This window comes from Sphaerodactylus townsendi, linkage group LG07 (assembly GCF_021028975.2).
Source record: "Sphaerodactylus townsendi isolate TG3544 linkage group LG07, MPM_Stown_v2.3, whole genome shotgun sequence".
NCBI lineage: Eukaryota > Metazoa > Chordata > Lepidosauria > Squamata > Sphaerodactylidae > Sphaerodactylus > Sphaerodactylus townsendi.
In genome coordinates this window covers 43,698,008-43,713,971 of record NC_059431.1, presented here as the reverse complement: position 1 = coordinate 43,713,971, position 15,964 = coordinate 43,698,008, and positions in this window count along the sequence as shown.

Here is a 15,964-nt window from a genome sequence, read left to right as displayed (position 1 = left end):
TGCTGTTTATCAGTTCAGAGTTGAATTAATGGCTGCCAAACCATTGTAGATTGAAGGATAAACTCAGGGTGGAAAGGAATCTAGTCTAATACCCCCTTTTTGTTTTTAGTTATCAAGTTGTCATGATTCCGGACTAACTCACAATCAATCTTTTGTATTTTAAGTTACACAACACTTGTTAGATAGAATTCACCTTGTAACAGTATTGCATCATAGTATGCCTTTGAAATGTACTTTTCCATGTCTCCTTTGGACGTTTATTATGTACCACAGCAAAAAGCCCAAAGGTTAGTCTGACTCCGAATGTCTTTAGTTGATCTTGTCTACTGAATTGGTATGGATACCTGCATTTGCTGAGGACTCCTGAAATACAAAGTCATGAAGCCATCTAAAGTCAATTCTTCACTATAAAGATGTTCCCTTTCTTGCTGACCAAATGTTAATATACACATATTTGCTGTCAGATTACTGTGAATGAGTCTCTTGCTGTGGTTTTTCTCACTCGATGGGAGGTAGGGCAACTCAGTGTTCTTTAATAGCTGTAGAAGCACCCCTGGGGGGGTGGGGGCAGCTAATTGTCAAAAGATTGCTTTCTTGTTCCAGTATGCAGCAGAACTTGGAGAAGAATAAAAGGCATAAGTGAGAGCGTGAGGGAAAAGACAGCAGCTTTGGAGCCAGGAGGATAAAGAGAGCTGTGAGCTGTCTGTAAGTGAAGCATCTTGGGGCGGGGGCAGGACCTTTCTCTGAGGATCTGATGTGGAGCAGAGGATCAGTTGCTCTGCAGATATGTACGTTTGTAAGCAAAGTAACTGTTACATACAGCACAGAGGTCTCTGCTGCTTTTACATCCAAGCCTCTGGAACTTTTCATTGCTTGGGGAAGTGGGGCATGCATAACAATAAATAGAAAGCTATCGATATCCTTAACTAAGAGGTGATGCTGTGTTATTTGCACTCTGGGGTTCAGACATGATCATGGATCAAGTGCACTAAGAATTAAACCATTAAATGATTTTAGAAGAGTTGCAATAATATCTGTATAAATCAATTTAGATTTCTAAGTGCCATTAACCTTTGGAATGTAGGTCAAAGCCTTTGCACACACATCTTTGTGCCCAGCCGAGGTTGCCTGTTCTCTATGCATTGCCGTGGTGGAAAGGAGGAGGGGGGATGAAATTTCCCGCATTTCCCACTTCATCTCTCCAAAGGGAATTGAACAAGTCTGTAATGAGACGTGTTCATGTAAAAGAAAGGAAACCACAGGCTATGCTTTAACAGAGAAATCTGACACATGAAGAAAAAAGAGAAGAAGCTGGACCTTCTCCTCCCTGTGTCTCCCCCCCCCCCCGCACAACTGCTTCCTTTCATGTATGCCTGGTTTCTAGCCCAGTTTGTATCAGAGGGATCAATTCTCCCCCCCCCCTTTTCCTTGTTCTACTTTTGTGCTGGTATTGTCTGAATCCCAGAGTGAACAGCAATACATCATCCTGCTTCAACATCTGCTAGAGCCCTCTCTCCTCCTAATCTACCCAGATCCCCAAAGCCTTTCCCACCTGCTATAGCACCAAATGCTCATTATAGCACACAGTGACGCCCTTCGCTGTCCTTTCTCCCAGACTTTCAAGGTTAACGTGGAACAATGGCTATTATTAAACAGGGGGGTTTCAGAATGGAAAGGCAGTCAGGATAGGAGACAAGGGGGTGGAGCACTGAGGAGCACTGGGTAAAATGCCAAAGGAGCCCGCAGCTCAGATCTGTTGGAAAGCTGTGGCTGGTTTTCCAGTAGAAAGAAACATGACTCAGAGCAGAGATGAACCCAAAATAAATAGCTTCCCTGTTCTGTGGAGAATGCAGGGAGGAACCACACCCAGCTGTGGTTTTGTGTCAGGGCACTGTGGGTACTGCACCAAGCAGTGTAGTAGCAACCAGGGAACCAAACAGGCAATTTTAGAGGAACTAGCTGCACTGGGGAGGGGATTATACTTGGCCATCTGCAGTTCTGAAGTAATTGGAGGCCTTCCCCTGCCTTTTATGTTTGTTGGTAAGTTTGTAAAACTGCAGATTTGTTCCTGCTGCTTACATCACCCAGTTGGCTGCCAATAATAAAAAAGAAAGGCTGCTGAAGAACTCAGCAATGTATTGAGAAAGGAAGCCAAAATTTAGGATTTTAGGTGCAGGAACCAGGGTTGCAAACCTCCAGGTGGGGCCTAGAGTTCTCCCAGAATTACAACTGATCTTCAGAACATAACGATCTGTTGCCCTGGAGAAAACGACTGCTTTGTATGACATTATACCTTGCTGAGTTCCCTCCCCACCTTGAACTGTCAAACCCCAGTTAAACCTTGTACTGTCAAACCCCCTGAATTCCCATTCCATGCTGCTGCTTAGAGTGCCAGCAGTGGAAATAGTAAATAAATGAATAATAAAAATTAATTAAAAAATCACCAATGTCAACCACTATGATGACATCGCTCTCGGGGAATACCCCAAAGTATCAGCAGTAGTTTTAGAAATTGCCAAAAGTTCTAAGGTAAAGCCGCAGAGTTTCCAGAGATTCTTCAAGCTATCACTATCTCCAATTTTTCCACAAAAGTGGCATCGTTGTGCAGGCAGTTCCCTTCCACCATGTTCCCTTTTCACCTCTCCCGCTGGTTGCCAGGCTCAGCTTGGCAGCCCCATGACCTAGCCAAACCGTCCTCCTCCCCAGGGTCCATTGCAAAATCACAAGGAATGTCCCAATCCAGAGCTTCCAACTCTTGCTACTGTTCTTCTAGCTAAGTGGCTGAAATGCAGCCAGTGGCATTTTCAAGACAGCTGTAATGTTCCAGTTTAATTTCCCTTTGTTACTGTTTTTCCCCATCATTTGCACACAGCATCATTAGCACTCTCTTGTTGTCCCAGTTTTTCAACAGGATTTCAACAGGATTTATTTATTTATTCATTTATTTGTTCATCCAGAAACAATAATACATAGAAATATCAAATAAAATTCACAAATTAAAACTCCATAAAAGACATAGCAGCATTACAGTACTCAATTACTGTCATAGTAGTGGTGCCCAATCCCAAGGCCAGGAGGTGACAGACAATGCTGAATAGATATCATAACGGCTGTGTCGATGATGTTATGGCACACGACACGAGAGCACCTGGGGGAGGGAATCTGTGGCTGGCCTCCCCAAAGGCCCAGTGGAACAATACAGTTTTACTTTATTTACCCTGCCTTTCTGCCCACTGGGGACCCAAGATGGCTTACAGCATTCTGCTCTCCTCTATGGGTGAGGTGAACAATGGGATTTTCAGTGCATTATATCTGAAGAGGACAGGCTGTTGAAACAAATAGAATACAAAGAACTGATCCTCCATACAGTTATATGGTTTGAGTTTTGTTTGTCTGTGATTACAATGTTTTCTGTACCAGTTTTTGTACCCGTTATTGAATGAATGCATTGTAGCAGAGTTCTGTCTGTATATTTACATATTTATGCCTTTCTATTTTTTTTAGGTTGCTTTGAGCATTTGTAATTGTTTTGTAGCAATTTGTTGCTTTTTTGGAGGAGTGCTTCTTGGAAAATATGATGTAGTTCAAGAAGAATGCCTTATACTTCCACTTTTGCTCTGAACTGATTTCTGTTTGAAACCATGGATGTGCAAACAATTCTCTCTATAACCAGTGATCCCTAACAGAGTCCATAAGCCTCCCCTTGGAAAGTAATCAGCACTGAGGGGTGGGGGGGTGGGGAACTAGAGAGATTTTAAGATTTTGAGCCCCCATTTGCAGTGATTTCTGACAGCAAGCAAAGGGAAGTTATTTGTACTCCATAGTGAGGATAAATTCACATATTCTAAATTTCTTCCTAAGACTTCCGCAAAAGCAATGCAAAACAAACAGAAGTCAGACATCATTTGAAGGAGTTGGTTGACAGTCATCAGACATAAAGACTCATCAAATTAATGTCTGAGGTCTGTGTGCCATGTGCATATAGAGAGACAGGAAATGGCAAGCACCTGATATGAATCAAGGGGCAGGGATATGGGTGAGGCACTGTCAGCACAATGCCATAATGTTCCACCTCACTAGGAAGTCCTGGAAATACTATGGCGAAACCATAGAATTTCTGGCAATTCATAAGAACATAAGAACAAGCCAGCTGGATCAGACCAAAGTCCATCTAGTCCAGCTCTCTGCTACCTGCAGTGGCCCACCAATTCCTAGAGTAAAGATGTCATTTAAGGGTTTTTCCTAGTGGTAATCCCATGCCAATGACATTTAAAAATTTTTTTTCCATAATGAGAAACCTAGCAACTCTATATGTATATATCATAACATACATATATGAATAAAGTTGCTTTGTACTGTGTTTATATCCTGTTTGTGTGTTTTTTTAATTGTCATTAGCATGTTTATCTCCTTAAATCCTCCCAGGGCCTTGCACTAGTAATCCTTTCCCTTTGAGCTGTCAGTTTAACTACAGTACAGATTCACAGTTCTTTGGTGGGGGCTGTTAGCCTAATGTATGTTCCAGCAAATTAGTAAAAACTGTAATCAAAGAATGTTTAGTCACATAGAGGAAAAAAACCTGCTGAAGTTTGGTCCACCTAACCAAACTTTTGGAGTTTTTTTTTTTGATAACAATGCAGATAACAATGATCTGGTAGAAATTTTATACTGGGCCTTCAAAAAGCTTTTGACAAGGTCTTTCACCCAAGAGTAAGCTTGGCAATCATGGGATAAGAATTCAGGTTCTCATATAGGCTAAAAACTGGTTAAATGACAGGAAACAAAGAGTAAAAATAAACTGATAGTTTTCACAATGGAGGGAAGCAAGCTGTGGGGCCCCACAAGATCACTACTGGAACTGGTACTATTATTCATAAATGATTAAGAACTAGGGGTGAGCAGTGTAGTGGCCAAGTGGCCCAAAATTATCCAGGATGGTGAAAACTAAGGATGACTGCGAACAGCTCCAGGAGCATCTCTACAAACTGGGTGAGTGGGTAACAACATGGCAACATGGCAAATGGAATCCCCACTTGAAATTTGCACGCAGATCCAAACCTTTTCGTTGTGCAACCATGTCCTCCTCATCAGAGTTTTTCCCTCCCCACCGCAGCGAGCACACAGCAGACACACCCGGTTGCAGAACTCTTAGCAGTCCCCACTACCAGGTGAGCTCGCTTCGCCAGTCTCCCCTGATTGGCTGGCGTGCCTTGATGGGGTGGGACCTTTCCCCACTGCAGAAATGTACATTGTAGGGGCATGATCAAAAAGACCAGCGTGTAAAAGTTTAACGTTTGACTGGTTGACTGTGCAAACAGTTAATTGTTACCTGTGTAAACCATTAACGATTCAAAGTTACACATTTGACTGTTTAACATTTGCGTCCCCTTCTGTTGGCCGATCCCAAAAGCGGAAACGAAACCAAGGAAAGGCTGCACGCGCACTGCAGCGCTGATTGGTTGTCCAAATTCCGTGTCACATTCCAGGGCGGGAAACAGGGTTTCAACCCCCATCCCTCCCCTCGGATTAGCTCTGAACCGTGTTAATGGGGTCTATGTCACTTGCAACCAGGTCCTGCCGGAACGTGGATTAATGGGGAGAACGAGCGCCAGAAACGGAATCTGCCACGCAAGCAATGGGAAGGTCATTCCTCAAACCTGGTTAGTTTGTGTTCTGAAACCTGGCTAAGACGGTAGTGGGGATTCGACCTTAGTAAATGTGAAGTGATACACATTGGGGCAAAAAAACCCCCAACTTCAAGTATAGACTACATGGGGTTTGAACTTGCTAGACTGAGAAGGGAAAAGATTTTATGGTTGTAGTAGCATAGTAAAAGTGCCAATCTAGTCTGCACACACATGTGCATATGACTGCAGGATGCTGAGAGTTTATGTTATGTATAACACATGAGGGCTGGTTGATTCACATATGCATCCATCATTTAATGATTGTAACATAAAGTAATAAGTTGCTTGTGTGAAACAAGTCATTACTAATCTGGCCCCAAATACGTTCACATCATTTCATAAACACACTGAAATCAGTTCATGCGTTTATTGGTATTTTTGAGGGGTGGTGACTATTTAAAGGACGCTGAAAAATGGACCCCAAATCATGCCAAATTTTTCAGCATGATTTGGGCTGCTTGGACTCACTACCAACATTTCTACCTCCAAGCTGCATGTGGAGCTGGGAGGCAGCAGGAATTTTTCAGGTTTGGATTTACAAGACCTGAAAAATTTCAAAAAACTTGAAAAAGCTGATATGGTGATTCACCTTTTTTGGGTATGTGTGTGTGAAAATTTCCAGGACTATTAAACCAGAACCCGCCAAAATGGGAAAAAACAGTGCACACCCCCAGTAAGTTGGTTAGCTAAGCTGCTATGAAGGACTCTGTTAGACCGTGGGTTCATTTCTTAGTTCTCAGTACAGTTATACTTGGTTTACCCAAAACAACTGTCTGCATATTCCTGAATGACTGCAGAATACTATATGCATGCATGAACCAGCCTTTAAGGATATGTTTTGATCAAGAAAGGTGACTTGTAGCACAATTAAATACGAAATATTATGTATTGCAAGCCACTTATGTCTGCAGCTTGCATCCTGTTAAATAATGAATATTTAGAGATTGAATGGGAATGTCATTGTGCCACACTCACAGTGCCAACCAAAGCATAGTTACACTCTTCTAAATCAGTGATTTCAGTGTAACTCTGCTTCGATTTACTCAGATTTACTCATAATCTTTCCCAGGCCTTTTTAGGGCTGCATATTTCCAGGAAACTATTTTTAGGATTTTTCCCAAGGAAGCTGGTGGTAATGCTGCAGATTTGGTTCTTCAGTCTTGCTTGACAGTTATTAGTTAACATTTGCTTATAATTCCAAAGAAACAGCAATGCTAAGTTACCTTTTCCAGGGCAAGTATCACATACCCCTCCTCACCATGCAAGTCTGTCTGTTGCCACATCCATCAAAGAATTCCAAAATAACTTCTGTAATCACTTGCTGCTATGAAAACTTTATATCTGCACATTCAGTATTTTGTTAAAATGAGACAAATTTTTGTGCAAAATGTAGTCTGTATATAATGCTCTAAAAACTCTTGTCTTTAAAAAAAATGATGATAAATCGCTTCTCTTCTAGCAGGACGATGATAGCAGCTGCTCTTGTTAATATTACCCAAATGCAAAGTGCTCTTAAGGGCCTTACCTGGTGAATTATGGCTCTTTTTTACAGTCATGGCAGGGGGGAGAAGGGGAAGCAAAGGCTTCTCAAAAATGTTTTGGAAATTGAGTCTAACTTGGGTTTATACTAGAGGTCTGAATAGCATGGCAGAACAGCTGCAGCAATCTACTTGTGTTTTACCTAGGACAGCTTGGATGTCATTGACTGGATTTTATGTGTTCTGATAGCTTAACCTCTAAATCACTGCTGTGTCACATGAAAGCCTGAGATTGTGGCTGATCTTACTTGGCAGAAAGGAAAGATAAGATATGGTTTGAGCTAAATATCTGGTGCCTCCAAAGAAACAACATCTCATACTGCTACCTATTACTCTTCTTTGCATTCCCAGTAGTTCACTTCTACCTGGATTCAGGGTAAAAAGGCTGGGTGAAGGAAAGAATGAGAAGCCATCTTACTAAGAACCTATTGCTATGAAGTTTTGAAAGTGTTCAGATATGTTTGAAATGCATGACTACACATCAGGGTTTACAGAAAGGCAATCTAATCTATTTTTTTATTATTCCTGACAACCCCACAGTGAATCACAACATGAAAATAGACAGCTTTCTACATCAGCTGAGGGAGAAGGTTCCTGCTTTGTGGAAGGACTGTTTGCACTTCCTGTTTTCCCATTTTGCAGTTTTATCACTCTAAAGTTGTCATTCAGATTTATCCTAAAAGGCATAGGCCGTTTCCTCACGGCCCTTTTATGGCGCCCTGGGGACGGCAAAAACGCTGTTCCCAGGGAGCCATTCGCACAGGCGGCGCTGCTGCAACGCAGCAGCGCCGACCTGGCTTCGCTCCCCCTCCCCCAGGGCGGCGTCAGGCCGCCCTAAAAAACAACCCTTTAAAGGGTTGTACATGGACAGCGTGTTCCCGGCGAAGCAGTTTAACGGGCACCGCCGGGAACACAGCTGTTTCCCTTCCCTTTCTGACCACCTTGTCCTCGCCAGCCGCTCTGCAGGTTTCTGAAGCCCCTCCCTCACTGTCCTCCAACCCCTGGAGGTCGGAGGGCAGCGTGGGCGGGGCTTCGGAGGCCAGCAGGCTGATGACGGGGACAAGGTGAGTGGGAAAGGGAAGGGGGCAGAGGCGGCTCCATGCGGAGCCGGCTGTCATCCGCCGGCCTCTCCTGAGGCTGCTCGCACACTTGCGTGCGAACGGCCTCCCCCACGCCGGCAGAATTCTTGCTGCCGTGGGGGCACCTGGGGGGCCATGCGGAAACGGCCATAGTCTTCTGTTAAGTATTGTGCCACATCCTGATTCCTCAAACAACATCATGCCAATGCAAGAAGAGAGAATTTGTCCATTTAACCATATTCTCTGGCTCTTGTAACTGGTTAATCCCAGGATGTTTAGTTTAGCCTTCCTAGTATGACTAATGCTAGTCTAAAGTGTTTCAGGGACCACGGAGCTCATAAAATCAGTAATAGTGCAGTCCGAAGCAGAGCCACCATTGCCTTCACCGGAATTAGGTTCTAAATTGTTATTGCTCTGAATTCCATGTGACTGACTGTATGTCTTTCTGTAGCATGTCTATCCACAAAGCACACCTTCCCAGTCTATTCTGTAACAGCTAGTGGTCATAAATCCAAAATAAAACAAGCATCAGTTTCCCTAGAAAATAAGTGAGTCATCATAAGCAATGTTATACTCTTATAATTCCATTGATGTTCATGGGATTGGAAGGATGCAAGCCTCCTGAGGTATTTTCAGAGGATAGCCACTTTTAGGGTATAAGCTTTCAAGAGTCAAAGCTCCTTTCATCAGATACAAATAGGAATGGAGGTCTTTGAGTCCTCATATCTCAGTCAGAAGGTGGGAGAGTCATTGCAAAGATAGGATGCTAAGATACAATGGAAGCTGTAATCAGTTTGATTAGAATAGGGAGAAATGCTTAGGGGCAGAAAATTGACATCTGCAGTGAAATAAGAACCCTATGTCTCTATTCATTGTAATCCCTCACATTGTAACCTCTTTTTGAAGCTTCTGTGTTTAAGGATTGCCATTACTGTCGGTAATAGAATGTCTTTGTTCTCCCACAGTTGATGACAGGTTTATGTCCATTTATTATTTTGTGTAGGCACACGCTGGTTTGTCCACTGTAGAGGGGGCATTGCTGACACATGGTGGCATATGTAATGAACCTGGAAAATGAACAATAATGAACCTGAGATGGTATGACTGGTAATGTTAGGTTTTGGTGTATTGTTACAGTGAATATGGGCTTCATGGTTTATCACAGGCCCTGGTCCCATAGTACATTTCCATGTTAGCTCCTCCTGGCACGCACTAATTAGCCAGAAGGTGCATGGATCCAGAGGACAGACAGCAGCCAGGGCCCTGTCAACATCAGCCTCAGCGAGCAGGAAAACCAGACCAAAAAAGGGCCAGAAGATGGCAATGGAGCCTCCAGTTCGCTAAAGCCTCCAGTAGCAAAAGTGGCAGGAAGGTCATGGCGGAGCGATGTGACTTTATCCGCAAAGAAGTCCATAAAAGCCTCCCAACTATGAGCCAAATTAGTAATTTTAGAATCCTCGTTCAAGGAAGAAATCGACTGAATAATGCAAAATAATTGTGCTGGGCGCAAGCTATTGGACACAAGAGCGGAGAAGAAATAATCCTTCTTTGCCCTCTTCATCGCCATCTCGTAGGCCTTCATAAACATCCTATTAGATGTATGCGCAGCCTCATCACGAGACTTCCTCCACACTTGCTCTAGACGTCTGAGTTCCCATTTCATTCAGTGAAGCTCCTCAGTATACCAAGGAGCCAGCCAAGAAGGGGGTGCAGAAAACCAGGGAGCAATCACCTCAATGGCATCAGAGAGCCTGGAGTTCTAGTCCTCCACCTGCTCATCAAGGGTGCCAGTGAGCTCAGGATCCTGCAGAGCATTCAGGAATCCAAGAGGGATCCATAAGTCTCCACATAAATCAGCTCGTTGCCTAGACAGGGTTGGCGCGGCATGTCCACCCAGACTTTCAGGGCATAATGGTCGGACCATGGCAGTCTGTCCACAGAGGATACAGCCATATCAACTCCTGACCCAAAGATCAAATTCAAAGTGTGACCAGCCTCATGAGTGGGGCCAGAATTTATTACAGACAGAAGCCTTTATTGGCATTATAAATTACAATATTAAAAATGAAAGGGAACGTTTATCTATTAACTGAACCCATTAAAATACATTAAAATATGCATTAAATATCTATATACAGACCCTGTATACAGAACACAAAGAGAGCTAAATTGACCATGACTGTTTTGTGGAGAATAATTATGCTTAGCCATGTAATGCTTCAGAAAGCTCACAACATTTTCACAGATAAGATCACAAGAACCAGTGAGTAGAAAGTTCATAACAGATGATGACATGTCAATATTTAACCCCTCTATTAAGGGATGAATATACATGGAGCGTGGAAGATCATACATAGAACACTCTAAAAGTACAATGTTGGGCAGTCTCGACAACAGTCATTTTACACTGGCATAGCCCAGGGGCGTAATACCCATTGGGCAAGGTGGGCAGCTGCCCAGGGCACCACCTTGTGGGGGGGGGGCATCAAAATGCAGGGTTCGTTTTTGGGTATTTTTAGTGGTTTTCCATTTGTGGCCTGCAGGGGGTGCATTTTTAGGCTAGTGGCACCAAAATTTCAGCGTATCATCAGGAGACTGTTGTTATGCTACCCCCCAAGTTTGGTGAGGTTTGGTTCAGGGAGTCCAAAGTTATGGACTTCCAAAGAGGGTGCCCCATCCCCCATTGTTTCCTATGGGAGCTAATAGGAGATGGGGGCTACACCTTTGAGGGTCCATAACTTTGGCCCCCCTGAACCAAACTGCACCAAACCTGAGGGGTATCATCCGGGCAGTCTCCTGATGAGATCCTGAAAGCTTTGAGACTGTGCCTTCAGAAATGTGCCCCCCCTCCGCCCAGCCTGCAACCCCCATTGATAGCAATGCAGAAAACTCAATGCAGAACAAAGATTCTTGGGCAAATTTCTGGGATGTTCCTGCAGGGGGCGCATTTTTGGATGTATCGGCACCAAAATTTCAGGGTATCATCTGGAGACTGTCCTGATGGGACCCCCCAAGTTGCTGTCAATGTGGAGGCATCCAACTCAGGTTTTGCCCAGGGCTACAGTTTGCCTCGTTACGCCCCATTGGGGATATTATTGTATCTGCCAAATGTCATAGCATTAGGGCCCAGGCAAAGCATTGAAATGAGCTAGTGAGTATGGTCTGCATTGTTTGGGATCACTCAAGATCTACAAATAATTGGCACAATAATCTGATCTGTCAATTCCCAAAGACTGTGAAGAGCAACTTTTTCCCCTCTCCTGCATCATTCCCTGTTTCTCTTGTTCTATTAGTGCAGATTTGATTTCATTATAGATTCTGGTGGCAGACATGTTTTAGAATTTGTCAGTTGTTAGACCTATGTTGTTGAGCTTCTTATCTATGTCTGCTAGCCATTTTACAGACACAGATTCTGACAGAAGTTGATATAAAAGGCTGGTAGGACTAGCCTCGAAATGAATTTGAGTCCAGTATCTGAAAGCTCTTGTCCATGCCATCAGTTCCATGTTATTTTGCCCAGTATCTCTATGTAAGGTGACAAATGAGACACACCTTGGCAACTCCAGAATTTTTTGTAAAAAATATGACTGTACAGACTCGGGGGATGACTTAACTTGGGTGATCCATATTGGAGCTCCATATAGTAACTGAGGGATGATCTTAGCATTAAAAATTCTCAGTGCAGCGGGAACAAACTGATGCCCTTTAGAGTAGAAAAATCGGAGAATCGCCACAGCGTTCACCTTAGCTTTGTTCTCCACTAATTTACAATGGGGAGCCCAAGATAGATTGGAGTGGAATAGGAGCCCTAAGTATCTAAATTGGCTTACTTGCTCCAAGACATGATTGTTCACTTTCCAACTACGTTTACACCTAGATTTTGCAAAAAATCATGACTTTCGATTTGTCATAATTGAGAGTCAACCTATTTGCCTGACAGTAGTCTACACTGCAATTTAGTAGGCGTTTCAAGCCTACTTGAGAAGATGACAGAAGAACAGTGTCATCTGCATAAAGCAGGGTAGAAATGTGTAGGGAGCCCAGTCATGGGGGATGGCCATCTGTTTTGGTTAAGGCTGCAGGGAGAGAATTTATTAAGGAGAAGCCTAGCATTGCCATGGATTACACTAGGTCCACAGCCGCTGATCATGAGGCGACATCCACATGGATGTTGAACTCACCCAAGACAATGAGTCTGGGGAATCACAACACCCAATTGGCCACCACCTCCAGCAGCTGTGACAGACTGTAACCTTGGTGCGCTAGGTGACCGGTACACCAGGAAGACAGCCAACCTCTCCAATGTCTCCCACTCTAGACCAGCACACTCAAACCCGGTGATCCTTGGGACAGGGACAGCCCTGAAAGGGATCAAATCCCAGATGAACATTGCCACACTGCCCCCCTGCCCCTGTGTTCATGTTTGGTGGATACACGCAAAACCTGGGGGTGAGACTTCACCGAGTGTGACTGTCTCACAATCGCGTACTCAGGTTTTTGATGATACATGGCAGGTCCATTTGCTGACCCCCGAGATAATCCTGGAGCATTGCAGTCTTATTATTGATGGACCTGGCATTAATCAACACTAAGGATGAAGCAGGGAAAACCTGGAACCCACAACCCTCATTCCTTGAGATAAGTTGGAGGTCAGAAGGGGGGTGAGCAAAGTCGTTCATCAGCCCCCTTCTCTCATATGGTCTCCACCTACTGTCATATTTACCCCTGCCCCAATAGTGCCACCCCCTTTCCTGCCATCCCCTCCCATAGCAATGACCCAGAACAAATAATACACTCACTAGTTAGTAAGAAACACAATCCTACCTAGTCACTAACTACTACACCTAACACTAAGATTAAGCCTAACAGCTAACATACAAATAATATCTAATCCATCTACCCACAACTAAACATCTAACATAACAACCAAGCTACCAAAAAACTTCCAAACTAACCTAATTACTCTAACTTGTAAGAAACACTAAAGAACCGAAAAAGACCTCTGCCACTGGTCTCAGCCTTATGTAAACTCCACTCACTGCAGGCAGCTCTCTAGATGAGTCTGGCCTGGCCAAGGTCCTCCGAGCCTTAGTGCACCTCCCAAGCACATCAGGCACTACAATTGCTGCCTCCTGCTTCCCATGGCCGGCTCCGATATTGGCCCCATTTTCCACCTCTTCTCTGTCTGGGTATTGCTAGCTAGTTGATGGTGCACTGGGCAGATGCCAACAAGCCCCAAACTGCAGCTGGGGGTGGGAGGGGGGGCTGCTACTAGCTTCCACTGCCCAGGTTGCCAGGAAAGGTCTCCCAGAAGCTACCTCCTCCACAAGCTGCTGGGTCAAAGACTCACGCCCAGCTGTAGGCACACAGTTCAATAAAAGAAAGAGTAAGTCCAACTGCGGCATCTCAACACCACCATAGGAAGCCCAATTTTCAGTTCATAAACAATAAAGTGGATAGTAAAACAACCTTTTCTGAGATCCTAGAAGGAGCTTGGTAAAAAAACTTATTTGAGCTCCACTACAAGCTCTGCTCTGGGTGCCATCTTGGATATGCAAATATAGGTTGCAGGTCATTAATGATGCATTGAACCAGTTTGAGCAGAGAGCTGTATGTGTATAGAATGGCATTGTAAGTCAGGTTTATGAAACAAAAAGTGTTCTTGTACTGAATATCTCTTCTCAGGCTTGCTTAGGATGGAAAGACATTCTGAATGGGCTAGAGTTACCAACCTCCATCTGAAGCCTGGGATTTCCCAGAGATCAGGACCCCTGGAGAAAACTGCTTCTTTGCATGGTCATACCCATTATAGCCTGCTATGAACCCTCCTTTTCCCCAAACCTTCCTTTCCATAGACTCCATCTCCAAATCTCTAGGAATTTCGCTACCTCCTCCATGAGGAGCAACCTTATGAACTGTGGAAGGAGAGACAAGCAGCCACACAAAGGGACTGCAGGATAGCTTTTTCTTTTGTAAATCTTTGGCTCCTCCCAGTCAAGTGACATTTTAAAAGGCATTTAAAGAATGGAATGCAACTGAAATAATTCATACTCCATATACCATAAAACCAACAGACACACCAAGAGATAGAAAGAATGCTTCATTCATTGCAGCTGGCATCCTTTTTATCAGGTATGCTATATAAGCAAACATGGTGTTGAGATGTTGAGTCTGAGGTCATGGCTGTCCCTGAATTGGAGCGGTGGTATATTTTAGTATGCATTCATTACAAGGTACAGTGTACAGTTAAGAAACATGCTTGTGGCGCCAGCATGTGATTATGGCAAGACAGACTGACCACTGGGAAATTGCTGAGCTAACAGGGAGGGAGTCGGGCTGGACGATACTAGAGCCAAGTTTACAGATGGTTACTACACTAGCACACCTTCTAATGACATATCTGTAGTGCTTTGTTCTCAGGGTATTCACTACACCAAGAACCTGGGTGGTTTTTTGTTAAAGCCAAAAGTGACACAGAAGTAACAAACATGTCTAATGAGTTTAAATGGATTAAACAATCTATTTATTAAGTGTTCATATTTTATGATTAATAGTTATAGGGTTTTTTTAAAAAAATTAAGACTACCTAATCTATTTTTGTCTGCTTTAGGACAAGCATGAAATAACAGAAGATCTGTGATTTCATACAACTACAGCTATCCTTTGGTAAATCATGTGAATTTTTCCTATGATCAACATGGTCATGCCCTGAATTATTCCTATTGGTTTTTTTATTTTAAATGTGTTCTTCCACAAAGGAACTAAAACTGATTTAAAACACATTTTTTAAAAATACCAATGATAAAAACACAATACCAACCCCTTAAAACACTGTCCTAAGCACAGTAACTTGTGCCACTGCTAATGGCCCTCAAAGAACCTCCTGACAAACTCAGCATTACAAAATCTCCTAAAGACCAGAACAGAAGGTGCCTTCTTGTTCTTTTCAGAAATACCTTTTGATTAAAACTGGATGTGGCATCATGGGATGTGCTAGGATTTGCAGAACCTGTATGATTTTACCATAGAGTTTTTGCAAATCCTAGCATGCCCTGTGGTGCCACTTTCAGATATCATCAGAAGTGATGTCAGCATACCAGTTTCTGACCCAAAAAGCTTCTGGGAGTTACCAGCTACAGCCTGGTAACCTTAGCCAGTTACTTCCATTAGATTTTTTTTTAGTGTTGTCTAGTCATGATGAAGGAAACACTTTTCTGTCTCAAGCATTTTTTGTGTGTTATATACTTCCATTTGACTCTGTCTTTAGTTCTTTCACAATTCTGGAGCTTTCTTTGGTACCTGCATTCACAGATTGTTGCAGTTTATGGAAAATAATGGCAATGTTTGTGACCTTAACAATGCCCCATAAAGGCTTTGAAAGAAGCTTTGAATGGACAAAACATAGTTGGATGCTATTCGCAATGAGACTATATATTTAACTTGCCACACTGTTCTCTCGATCTCAATTCATTGTCCAAATTCTGACTCCTACCTCCCTTTTTCTTCTTCCTGTTTAATTTATAAGCTCTCCGTATTTGACTTTTTGATTGCTAATGAGATCCATTTATGTGTTTTTGAAACCAATTGAGGAACAGGTATTTAATTTCTTCATTAGTGCTTAGCAGCCACAGGTGAATCAAACAAACAAACCAAATCCAGC